Raw genomic sequence first — 12,157 nt, 5'->3', positions numbered from 1 at the left:
CATGGAGTACTGGGTGCAAAAACAATGAATACTGTTACGCTGAAAAGAAATAAAAAAAAATCTTCTGTACAGCAAAGGAAACAGTCAGCAAAACACAGGCAACCCACGGAATGGGAGAAGATACTCGCAAATGTCACTACAGACAAAAGGCTGATATCCAGGATCTATAAATAACTCCTCAAACTCAACAAACACAAAACAGATAACCACATCAAAAAATGGGAACATGACATGAACAGACAATTCTCCAATGAAGACTTACAAACGGCAAACAGACACATGGAAAAGTACTCATCATCATTATACATCAGGGAGATTCAAATCAAAACCACATTGAGAACCACCTTACACCAGTGAGAATGGCCAAAATTAACAAGACAGCAAACAAGTGTTGGAGAGGTTGTGGAGAAAGGGGAACCTCTTACACTGTTGGTAGGAATGCAAGTTGGTACAACCACTTTGGAAACAGTGTGGAGATTACTTATGAAATTAAAAATAGAGCTCCCCTATGACCCTGTTATTGCCCTGGAAAGAAATTTTAAAAGTACATATTTTTTTTAAAAAATAGGATATTAAAAACATACAGATGTTGTGAAAATAAGGGCCATCTGTACTCCACTGTTCATAGCAGCAATGGCCACAGTCGCCAAAATGTGAAAGTACTGAGATGCCATTCAACAGACAAAAGGATAAGGAAAATGTGGTCCATATACACTATGGAGTATTATGTCTCCATCAGAAAGGATGAATACCCAACTTTTGTATCAACATGGATGGGACTGGAAGAGATTATGCTGAATGAAATAATTCAAGCAGAGAGAGTCAGTTATCATATAGTTTCACTTATTTGTGGAGCATAAGAAATAACACGGAGGGGGGGATAGTTGGCTCAGTCGTTAGGCATCTGCCTTCAGCTCAGTTCATGGTCCCAGGGTCCTGGGATCAAGTCCCACATCGGGCTCCCTGCTCAGCCAGAAGCCTGCTTCTCACTCTCCCACTCCCTCTGCTTCTGTTCCCTCTCTCATTGTCTCTCTCTCTGCCAAATAAATAAATAAATAACGTAAAAAAATGAAAGAAGGAATACAGAGTACATGGGGAGCTGGAGAGGAGAAAGGAGTTGGGAGAAATTGGAGGGGGAGATGAACCATGAGAGACTGTGGACTTGGAGGAACTAACTGAGGGTTTTGGAGGGGAGAGGGTGGGAGGTTAGGTGAACCTGGTGGTGGTTATTGTGGAGGGCACGTATTGCATGGACCACTCAGTGTGGTGCAGAAGTAATGAATTCTGAGCACTGAAAGGACATTTTAAAAAATAAATAAAAATTTTTAAGAAAAGAAAGCAAGCAAGCAAATAGGCGACTAAGCCACCTGGAGTCACCACACTCCAATTTCAAGCTAGATTACAAAGCTGTTGTCATCAAAACGGTATGGTACTGGCATAAAAACAGACACACCACAATGGGAAGCATAAGAGAGCTTGGATACTGATAGTCTTCATAATTTTGCAAAGTTTATTCATTCATATATTAAAGGTATATTTAAACTTGGCTCTGATAGAATTCTTAACTCTGAATGGGAATTTATATTATTGGTGTCCTGTTCCAAAGTTTCCTACCAATAAATGCATTTTTAAAGATTTTATTTATTTATTGGACAGACAGAGATCCCAAGTAGTCAGAGAGGCAGGCAGAGAGAGGGGGGTGAAGGAGACTCCTGTCCCAACAGAAAGCCCATTGTGGGGGCTCGATTCCAGGAATCCAGGATCATGACCTAAGCCAAAGGCAGAGGCTTAACCCACTGAGACACCTAGGCACCCAATAAATGCATTTTTTAAATAAACAACAAAAAAAAGAATACTGCACATTGTCAAAGTGCCATCTAAACAAAACAAAGTGATCCACAAACAATGCAGTCTTTGTTTGTAACTTGTTAAGAACTGAACCTACGTCTGGAGCTAACTATATACTCAGAGGACATGCAAATAGGGTCTTCCCTCCACTGAATAAAACAGCCCAGTCCAGAGAGGAGTCCCAGCCCTGGGATTTCCAGGTGTCCTCATTCAGTGATCAGGACAGAACACGTAGAACTCACCATGGAGTTTGTGCTTGGCTGGGTTTTACTTCTTGCTCTTTTAAAAGGTAATTTCTGGAGAACAAGACACATTGAGTATGTGAGTGGATATGACTGAGAGAAACCATGGGTATATGACAGATTCCTGACTGGGATGTCTTGTGTCTGCAGGTGTCCAGTGTGACGTGCAGCTGGTGGAGTCTGGGGGAGACCTGGTGAAGCCTGGGGGGTCCCTGAGACTCTCTTGTGCAGCCTCTGGATTCACCTTCATAGCTATGCCATGAGCTGGGTCCGCCAGGCTCCAGGGAAGGGGCTGCAGTGGGTCACAGTTATTAGCTATGATGGAAGTAGGACATACTACGCAGACTCTGTGAAGGGCCGATTCACCATCTCCAGAGACAAGGGCAAGAACAGGCTGTATCTGCAGATGAACAGCCTGAGAGCCGAGGACACGGCCGTGTATTACTGTGCGAGAGACACAGTGAGGGGACATCAGTGTGAGCCCCGACACAAATCTCAAACTACAAGAATAACAGACCAGCGGAGGGTGCGCACTCCTCACCAATTCTGTATCTAATTCCAGGAGCAGGTGCAGATGGAGTCTATGGCATATTTCCTGTCAGGGTCTGGGGTTTCCTCTCCATAGAGCAGTTTCCCCAAGGGAGCCTTCTCAACATTATTCTGTGCTTTCCTATTCACTCTCTGACTTAGAAACTTAGTTGTAACAGGAAGACAAATAGACTAACATGCAAAAAAGAAAAAAGAGTCAGTAACATTAGTTTCCTCTTGTCTTAAATACCAAAAAATTACAAATATCCTGATGCAGGTCAACAAAACCTTCATAAGAATTTCAGTGGCACTCACTGTGGATCACAAGAACCTCCAGTGGGGCCAGAAGATCACACACACACACACACACACACACACACACACACACACGAGTATAAAATCTCCACTGGGTGTGGTGTAAAAACAATGAGTACTGTTAAACTGAAAATAAATAAATAAATTTTAAAAATGAGAAAATATCTCCACTGAAAAAATAAAATTAAATTTAAGAAAAAACTAGAAAACCATTATCACTATCCTGTCATTTCTGTGCAGCAAAGGTGATCCTAAGACAGAAATACACACCATACAGGAGCACCTCAAGATGCAAGAAAAATCTCAAATAAACAACCTAACATTACATCTAAAGGTCCTAGAGAAAGAGCAACTGAATCCTAAATATAGCAGAAGGAAGGGAATAGCAAGATTAGAGTAGAAAGTGATTATATAGAAACTAAGAAACACAGAACAGATCAAAGAAACCAAGGTCTGCATACTTTTTTTCTAATTCAATTAGCCAAGGTATAGTACATCATTGGATTTTGATATAATATTCAACGCTCCATCTCTTCAGTATAAAACGCTGTGCTCATCATATCACGTGATACTTTGGGGAAAAAAACCACAATACACCTGAGAATCCTCTGCCTAAATTTACCAAATGAAAGAGAAAGAGCCCAAATCAATCACAAAGAAGTCTATCTGGTCCAGTGTGTTATTCAATGCCCTCATTTCCTTGGTGCATGAACAATGAATTCTGGAACACTGAAAAGAAATTTTTTAAATAGGTGAAAATAAAGTCTTTATTCTTTTTAATGTTCACAAGGCAACATATCGTACATCATCAGTTTTTGATGTAGTGTTCAAAGATTCATTAGTTGTGTACAACACCCAGTGCTCATCGAGTCACCTGCCCTCTTTAATCCCCATCACCTGGCTACTTCATCCCCCACCACCCTTACTTCTGTAACCCTTGTTTGTTTCCCAGAATCCAGAGTATCTCATGGTTTTTCTCCCTCCATGATTTTTTTTATTTTTCAGTGTTCCAAGATTCACTGTTTATGCACCACACCCACTGCTCCATGCCATATGTGTCCTCCTTGATATGCACCACCGTGCTCTCCCAATCCTCCACCCCTCCACTCCAAAACCCTCAGTTTGTTTCTCAGAGTACACCATTGCTCGTGCTTCATATCCCCCTCCAATTTACCGCAATTCAGTTTTCCTTTAATCTCCTAATGTCCTCTGTGTTATTCCTTATGCTCCACAAGTAAGTAAAACGGTAGGATAATTGACTTTCCTGTGGTCCTCCTCACTATTCCTTATGTTCCACATAGAGTGAAACCATAGGATAATTATCTTTCTCTGCTTAACTTATTCTACTTGACATAACACCCTCTGGTTCCATCCAAGTCAATGAAATGGTAAGTATTCACCCATTCTGATGGCACAGTAATATTCCATCGTATGTTTGGACCATATCTTCTTTATCCATTCATATGCAGAAGGAAATCTCAGCTCCTTCCACAGTTTCACTATTGTGGACATTATTCCTATGAATATTGGGGTGCATGTACCCGTTTGTTCACTACATCTGTATCTCTGGTGTAAATACCCAGTAGAGAAATTGCTGAGTCATAGGGTAGTTCTATTTTTTTTTCCATTTTATTTATTTTTTCAGCGTAACAGTATTCATTCTTTTTGCACAACACCCAGTGCTCCATGCAAAACGTGCCCTCCCCATTACCCACCACCTGTTCCCCCAACCTCCCACCCCTGACCCTTCAAAACCCTCAGGTTGTTTTTCAGAGTCCATAGTCTCTTATGGTTCGCCTCCCCTCCCCAATGTCCATAGCCCGCTCCCCCTCTCCCAATCCCACCTCCCCCCAGCAACCCCCAGTTTGTTTTGTGAGATTAAGAGTCATTTATGGTTTGTCTCCCTCCCAATCCCATCTTGTTTCATTTATTCTTCTCCTATCCCCCTACCCCCCCATGTTGCTTCTCCATGTCCTCATATCAGGGAGATCATATGATAGTTGTCTTTTTAACATTAGAGGAATATAGACACTCTTTTCCAAGGTGGCTGTATCAACTTGCGTTCCCACCAACAGCGTAAGAGGGCTCCCCTTTCTCCACATCCTCTCCAACATTTGTTGTTCCCTGTCTTGTTAATTTTATTCTTTCTAAATCATGAAAGGTAATGACTTATTGTGGTTTTGATTTATATTTCCATGGTGGCAATAGATGTGGAGCATTTTTTCATGTGTGCGTTGGTCATTTGTATGTCTCTCTGGAGATGTGTCTATTCATGCCTTCTCCACATTTTTTTACCGCATTATTTGTTTTTAGGATGTTCAGTCTGGTAAATTTTTTAGAGATCTTGGATATCAAACCTTTGTCTGTAGTGTCATTTGCAAATATCTTCTCCCATTCCATAGGTTGCCTTTTAGTTTGTTGACTGCTTCCTTTGCATTGCGGAAAATTTTTATCTTGGTGAAGTCCCAAAATTCTTTTCACTTTCTGTTTTCCTTGCTTTTAGAGACACATCTTGCAAGAAGTTCTTGCAGTTGAGGATCTAAGAGGTTACTGCCTGTGTTCTCCCCTCAAAGGTTGATGCAATACTTTGCTTAATGGGTCTCTGAACTAACCAAGAAACACACCCTAGTATCCAGCTAGAGTGTCATTGACAATGTCCGAATCACAAACACCTGTTACCCCCCACATGCCCACTGTTTTGTTCCTGGGGATGAGAACCCCATACCAACCCACCTGCACCCACATAAATATAAACACTCCCGTTTGTTTCCTTCCCTCTGAACAGTGATGTCACCTACTCTCTATCGAAGTCCACACACACACTGGAGCCAAGGTGGACACTCACCTCTGTCTGAGCAGATTAAGGACCCAGAGAACAAATTGTGAGTTTGAGACACCATTGGACCTGGATGCTCTCGATGTCTCTTCCCGTATACAGTCGCCGAGCTGGTCAGTCCACTCTTCCAGGTCCTAACACAGGGTCCAGATGTGTCCTCATAACTGAATCTGCTAACTTCTCACATTCTTCAATCCCTCTATCAGGCAGGTAATGTGTTTATTATTTAATTCACATTAAAAACCTACATGGGAGCCAGGGAACAATATCCTGCAACCACAGCTCTGTTCATGAAGACAACGAGAGAAGCGCCTTCACAGCACTGATCAAAATCACTGAGAGCAGTTATGAGGACACAGGTTAAAGCAGGTAACCTCACCCTGTCACACAGGTGTGAAGTGTCATTTCAAGACCAGAGAAGGTGTTACTTGTGTAAATGTGTCAATGAGAGGTGAGGGTTCTCCCAGGAAGTTCCCAGGGTGGTGACACTGATTGGAGCGATGACAAAATCTGACAGCTCTGCCATACTATTATGTCCTTTACACATGAACATACCTGGTAGAGAAAGTGTTTCAGGGAAGTTAAATCCACTCAAGATGAGTGGAGCAGCTCGAATTACCAAATACAGTGGAGTGACCCAGCTTTGACAAATTTCCACATGATTTGTACATGGAGCTGCTGTCGCCAAACTTGCACACCCAGGACTTGTACCACAAGAGAATAGAGGGGCGGGTGGAACAGAGAGGTTCGCCAACGTTACGGAGACCCTGGAATTATGGTGGGGTTTCATGAATGTCTACTATGCACAGGGCACTTGGGATTACATCGTAATATTTCATGCTTAGTGTAGATTATCACACCCTCTCTTTGTGAGGCCTATGCTGTGGAGTGTGTGACTCTCTTCTTGGCTCCACTGGGAAACAGGCTGTCTGGGTAGCAGCAGTGAAATGTGTCACTGCTGTAGCCACACAAGAGTTCAGATTCCTCCAGAGATCCCCTGTTTCTGTCCGTGATCAGCACTGTGATGTCCTTGAGCTCCCCCAAATAGAATCTACCTCCACTCTCCAGTACACTCCAGTACTCAGTACTGGTCAGTCAGTAATCAGGTGACAGTCGTTAATGTGGTGGAAGGCTTCAGACTACTAGGACTCTGACTTGATGACGTCGCCTTAGACTCAGGTGCTCCCACGAACCTGGGTCAGGTGAGGACCTCATGTGTCATTGCCCCTTCTCCACCAGTGGCCCAAGTCCATGTATTCTTTTTTTTTCACTTTTTTATATTGCTTCAGTGTAACAATATTCATTGTTTTTGCACCTCACCCAGTGCTCCATGCAACACGTGCTCTCCCTATTACCCAACACCTGGTTCTCCAACCTCTTACCACCCGCCCCTTCAAAACCCTCAGGTTGTTTTTCAAAGTCCATAGTCTCTCATGGTACATCTCCCCTTCCAATTTCCCTCAACTCCCTTCTCCTCTCCATCTCGTCATGTACTCCATGTTCTTTGTTGTGCTCCACAAATAAGTGAAACCATACCATACTTGACTCTCTCTGCTTGACTTATTTCAATCAGCATAATCTCTTCCAGTCCCATCCATGTTGCTACAAAAGTTGGGTATTCATCCTTTCTGATGGAGACATAATAATCCATCGTGTATATGGACCACATCTTCCTTATCCATTCATCCGTTGAAGGGCATCTTGGTTCTTTCCACAGTTTGTTGACCGTGGCAATTGCTGCAATAAACATTGGGGTACAGATGGCCCTTCTTTTCACTACATCTGTATCTTTGGGGTAAATACCCAGCAGTGCAATTGCAGGGTCATAGGGAAGCTCTATTTTTAATTGCTTGAGGAATCTCCACACTGTTCTCCAAAGTGACTGCACTAACTTGCATTCCCACCAATAGTGTAAGAGGGTTCCCCTTTCTCAACATCCTCTCCAACACACGTTGTTGCCTGTCTTGCTGATTTTGGTCATTCTAACTGGTGTCAGGTGGTATCTCAATGTGGTTTTAATTTGAATCTCCCTGATGGCTAGTGATGATGAACATTTTTCATGTGTCTGATAGCCATTTGTATTTCATCATTGGAGAAGTGTCTGTTCATATCTGCTGCCCATTCTTGATATGATTATCTGTTTTGTGTGTGTTGAGTTTAAGGAGTTCTTTATAGATCCTGGATATCAACCTTTTGTCTCTACTGTCATTTGCAAATATCTTCTCCCATTCCATGGGTTGCCTTTTTGTTTTGTTGACTGTTTCCTTTGCTGTGCAGAAGCTTTTGATCTTGATGAAGTCCCAAAAGTTCATTTTCCCTTTTGTTTCCTTTGTCTTTGGAGACATGTCTTGAAAGACATTGCTGTGGCTGATATCGAAGAGGTTACTGCCTATGTTCTCCTCTAGGATTCTGATGGATTCCTGTCTCACTTTGAGGTCTTTTATCTATTTCAAGTTTATCTTTGTGTACGGTGTAAGAGAATGGTCGAGTTTCTTTCTTCTACATATAGCTGTCTAGTTTTCCCAGCACCATTTATTGAAGAGACTGTCTCTATTCCATTGTATATTTTTTTCCTGTTTTGTCGAAGATTATTTCACCATAGAGTTGAGGGTCCATATCTGAGCTCTCCACTCTGTTCCACTGGTCAATGTGTCTGTTTTCATGCCTGTACCACGCTGTCTTGGTGATATCAGCTTTGTATTGATGCTTGAAATCAGGTAACGTGATGCTGCCAGTTTTGTTTTTGTTTTTCAACGTTTCCTTAGCGATTCGGATCTCTTCTGATTCCATACAAGATTTAGGATTATTTCCTACAGCTCTCTGAAAAATACCGTGTAATTTATTTTTTTTTCTTTTCATACTGTGATTTATCTCTACCTTAAATAAATCACACAATGTGAACATACATGACTCTTACACACTTTTTGCATAATTCTTACGTTTCATGTTGTTTACATAATTAATTATTAGCAGTTTTTTAAAATTTTGGAATGCATGTCATTCTTACAGAAGGGTCATGCTGATTTTTCTCTGTATCATTCTTATTTTATTTTTATTGTTCTTTATTATTTTATTAATTTATTGTTTATTTTCAGCATAACAGTATTCATTGCTTTTCACCACACCCAGTGCTCCATGCAATACATGCCCTCTCTATTACCCATCACCTGGTTCCCCAACCTGCCACCTCCCACCCCTTCAAAACCGTCAGTTTGTTTTTCAGAGTCCATAGCCTCTCATGGTTCATCTCGTGTTCCAATTTCTCTCAACTCCCTTCTCCTCCACTCCATCTCGCCATGTCCTCCATGTTATTTGTTATGCTACACAAATAAGTGAAACCATATGATACTTCACTTTCTCTGCTTGACTTATTTCACTCAGCATAATCTCTTCCAGTCCTGTCCATGTTCCTACAAAAGTTGGGTATTCATCCTTTCTGGTGGAGGCATAATACTCCATCGTGTATATGGACCACATCTTCCTTATCCATTCGTCCGTTGAGGGGCATCTTGGTTCTTTCCACAGTTTGCGACCCTGGCCATTGCTGCTATAAACATTGGGGTACAGATGGCTCTTCTTTTCACTACATCTGTATCTTTGGGGTAAATACCCAGCAGTGCAATTGTAGGGTCATAGGGAAGCTCTATTCTTAATTTCTTGAGGAATCTCCACACTGTTCTCCAAAGTGGCTGCACCAATTTGCATTCCCACCAACAGTGAAAGAGGGTTCCCCTTTCTCCACAACCTCTCCAACACACGTTGTTTCCTGTCTTGCTAATTTTGGCCATTCTAACTGGTGTCAGGTGAAATCTCAATGTGTTTTTTTTTTAAGATTTTATTTATTTATTTGACAGAGAGAGATCACAAGAAGACAGGGAGGCAGGCAGAGAGAGACAGGGAAGCAGGCTCGCCACTGAGCAGAGAGCCCGATGCGGGACGTGATCCCAGGACCCTGAGATCATGACCTGAGCCGAAGGCAGCAGCTTAACCCACTGAGCTACCCAGGCGCCCTCAATGTGGTTTTAATTTGAATCTCCCTGATAGCTAGTGATTATGAGCATTTTTTCATGTATCTGATCGCCATTTTGATGTCTTCATTGGAGAAGTGTCTATTCATATCTTCTGCCCATTTTTTGATATGATTATCTGTTTTGTGTGTGTTGAGTTTGAGGAGTTCTTTATAAATCCTTGATATCAACTTTTTGTCTCTACTGTCATTTACAAATATCTTCTCCCATTCCGTGGGTTGCCTCTTTGATTTGTTGACTGTTTCCTTTGCTGTGCAGAAGCTTTTGAGCTTGATGAAGTACCAGAAGTTCATTTTTTAAAATATTATATTTATTTGACATAGAGAAATCACAACTAGGAAGAGAGGCAGGCAGAGAGAGAGGAGGAAGCAGGCTCCCCGCGGAGCAGAGAGCCCAAATGTGCGTCTCGATCCCAGGACCCTGGGATCATGACCCAAGCCGAAGGCAGAGGCTTTAACCCACTGAGCCACCCAGGTGGCCCACCAAAAGTTCATTTTTGCTTTTGTTTCCTTTGACTTTGGAGACATATCATGAAAGAAGTTGCTGTGGCTGATATGGAAGAGGTTACTGCCTATGTTCTCCTCTAGCATTCTGATGGATTCCTGTCTCCCTTTGAGGTCTTTTTTTGTTTGTTTGTTTGTTTGTTTACAGCATAACAGTGTTCATTGTTTTGGCATCACACCCAGTGCTCCATGCAGTACTTGCCCTCCCTATTACCCACCACCTGGTTCCTCAACCTCCCACTCCCCAACCCCACCCCCCTGCCGCCCCTTCATAACCCTCTGGTTGTTTTTCAGAGTCCATAGTCTCTCATGGTTCATCTCCCCTTCCCAGGTGTCTTTTCATTCTTGGTGCTATAATAAACAGAATCGATTCTCTAATTTCCCTTTCTATATTTTCATTGTTAGTGTGTAATAAAGCCATTGATTGAAGAGACTGTCTCTATTCCATTGCATATTTTTTTCCTGTTTTGTCGAAGATTATATGACCATAGAGTTGAGGGTCCATATCTGGGCTCTCCACTCTGTTCCACTGGTCTATGTGTCTGTTTTTATTACAGTACCATGCTGTCTTGGTGATCACAGCTTTGTAGTAATGCTTGAAATCAGGTAATGTGATGCTGCCAGTTCTGTATTTGTTTTTCAACATTTCCTTCGCCATTTGGGGTTTCTTCTTATTCCATACAAATTTTGGGATTTTTTCTTTAATATTTAATTTATTTTTTATGGAATGGGTATTTCATTTTAATCTCACTAGTAACCCAGTAGAATATGTATTTTTATTCCTCATAAGTAAAGAAAAAAATTGATGTTGGAATAGATTGTGTAAATTGTCATACAGCAGAAAAGTAGCAAATTGGAATGAAAACTAATATCAATTTGCAAAGAAAGCTCATATTCCTATATGAGTTCTAGTAGTTTGGGGGTGGAGTCTTTGGGGTTTTCCATATAAAGAGTCATATCATCTGCAAAAAGAGAGAGTTTGACTTTTTCCTTGCCAATTTGGATACCTTTTATTTCTCTTTGTTATCTGATTGCTGTTGCTAGGCCTTCTAATACTATGTTGAACAAGAGCAGTGAAGTGGGCATCCTTGTCGTGTTCCTGATCTCAACGGAAAGGCTGCAAGCTTTTTCCCATTGAGGATGATATTTGCTGTGGGTCTTTCATAGATTTTATGAAGTTCAGAAATGTTCCCTCTATCCCTATACTTTGAAGCATTTTAATCAGGAATGGATGCTGGATTTTGTCAAGTGCTTTCTCTGCATCAATTGAAGGACCATGTGGTTCTTCTCTCTTCTCTTATTGATGTGTTCTATCACATTGATTGATTTGCGAATGTTTTTTTTAAAGATTTTATTTATTTATTTGACAGACAGAGATCACAAGTAGGCAGAGAGGCAGGCAGAGAGAGAGGGAAGGAGGCTCCCTGCTGAGCAGAGACCCCCATGCTGGGCTGGATCCCAGGATTCTGAGATCATGACCTGAGCTGAAGGCAGAGGCTTAACACACTGAGCCACCCAGGTGCCCCTGATTTGCGAATGTTGAACCATACTTGTAACCCAGGGATGAATCCCACCTGGTCATAGTGGATAATGTTTTTAATGTACTGCTGGATGCTGTTTGCTAGGATCTTGTTGAGGTTCTTAGCATCCATATTCATCAGTGATATTGGTCTGAAATTCTCCTTTTTGTTAGGGTCTTTGCCTGGTTTGGGGATCAGAGTAATGCTGTCTTCATAAAAAGAGTCTGGAAGTTTTCCTTCTGCTTCAATTTTTTGGAACAGATTCAGGAGAATTGGTGTTATTTCTTCTTGGAAAGTTTGGTAGAATTCCCCAGGGAATCAGTCAGGTCCTGCTCTT

The 12,157-nt window shown here is 41.7% G+C and overlaps 1 long non-coding RNA gene and 1 gene segment (V, D, J or C); both read left to right on the top strand.

Moving 5' to 3' along the window:
* Positions 1–12,157, top strand: part of LOC123943474 — a 1,358,446-nt gene that overhangs the window by 462,513 nt on the left and 883,776 nt on the right.
* LOC123943812 lies at positions 2,034–2,337 on the top strand. The gene is made up of 2 exons (XR_006818676.1): positions 2,034–2,137; positions 2,241–2,337. It is a non-coding gene; the product is annotated as an uncharacterized LOC123943812 (long non-coding RNA).

The sequence above is a fragment of the Meles meles genome, chromosome 6 (assembly GCF_922984935.1).
Source record: "Meles meles chromosome 6, mMelMel3.1 paternal haplotype, whole genome shotgun sequence".
NCBI classification, from domain to species: Eukaryota; Metazoa; Chordata; class Mammalia; order Carnivora; family Mustelidae; genus Meles; species Meles meles.
This window is presented reverse-complemented; position numbering and strand designations above follow the sequence as displayed.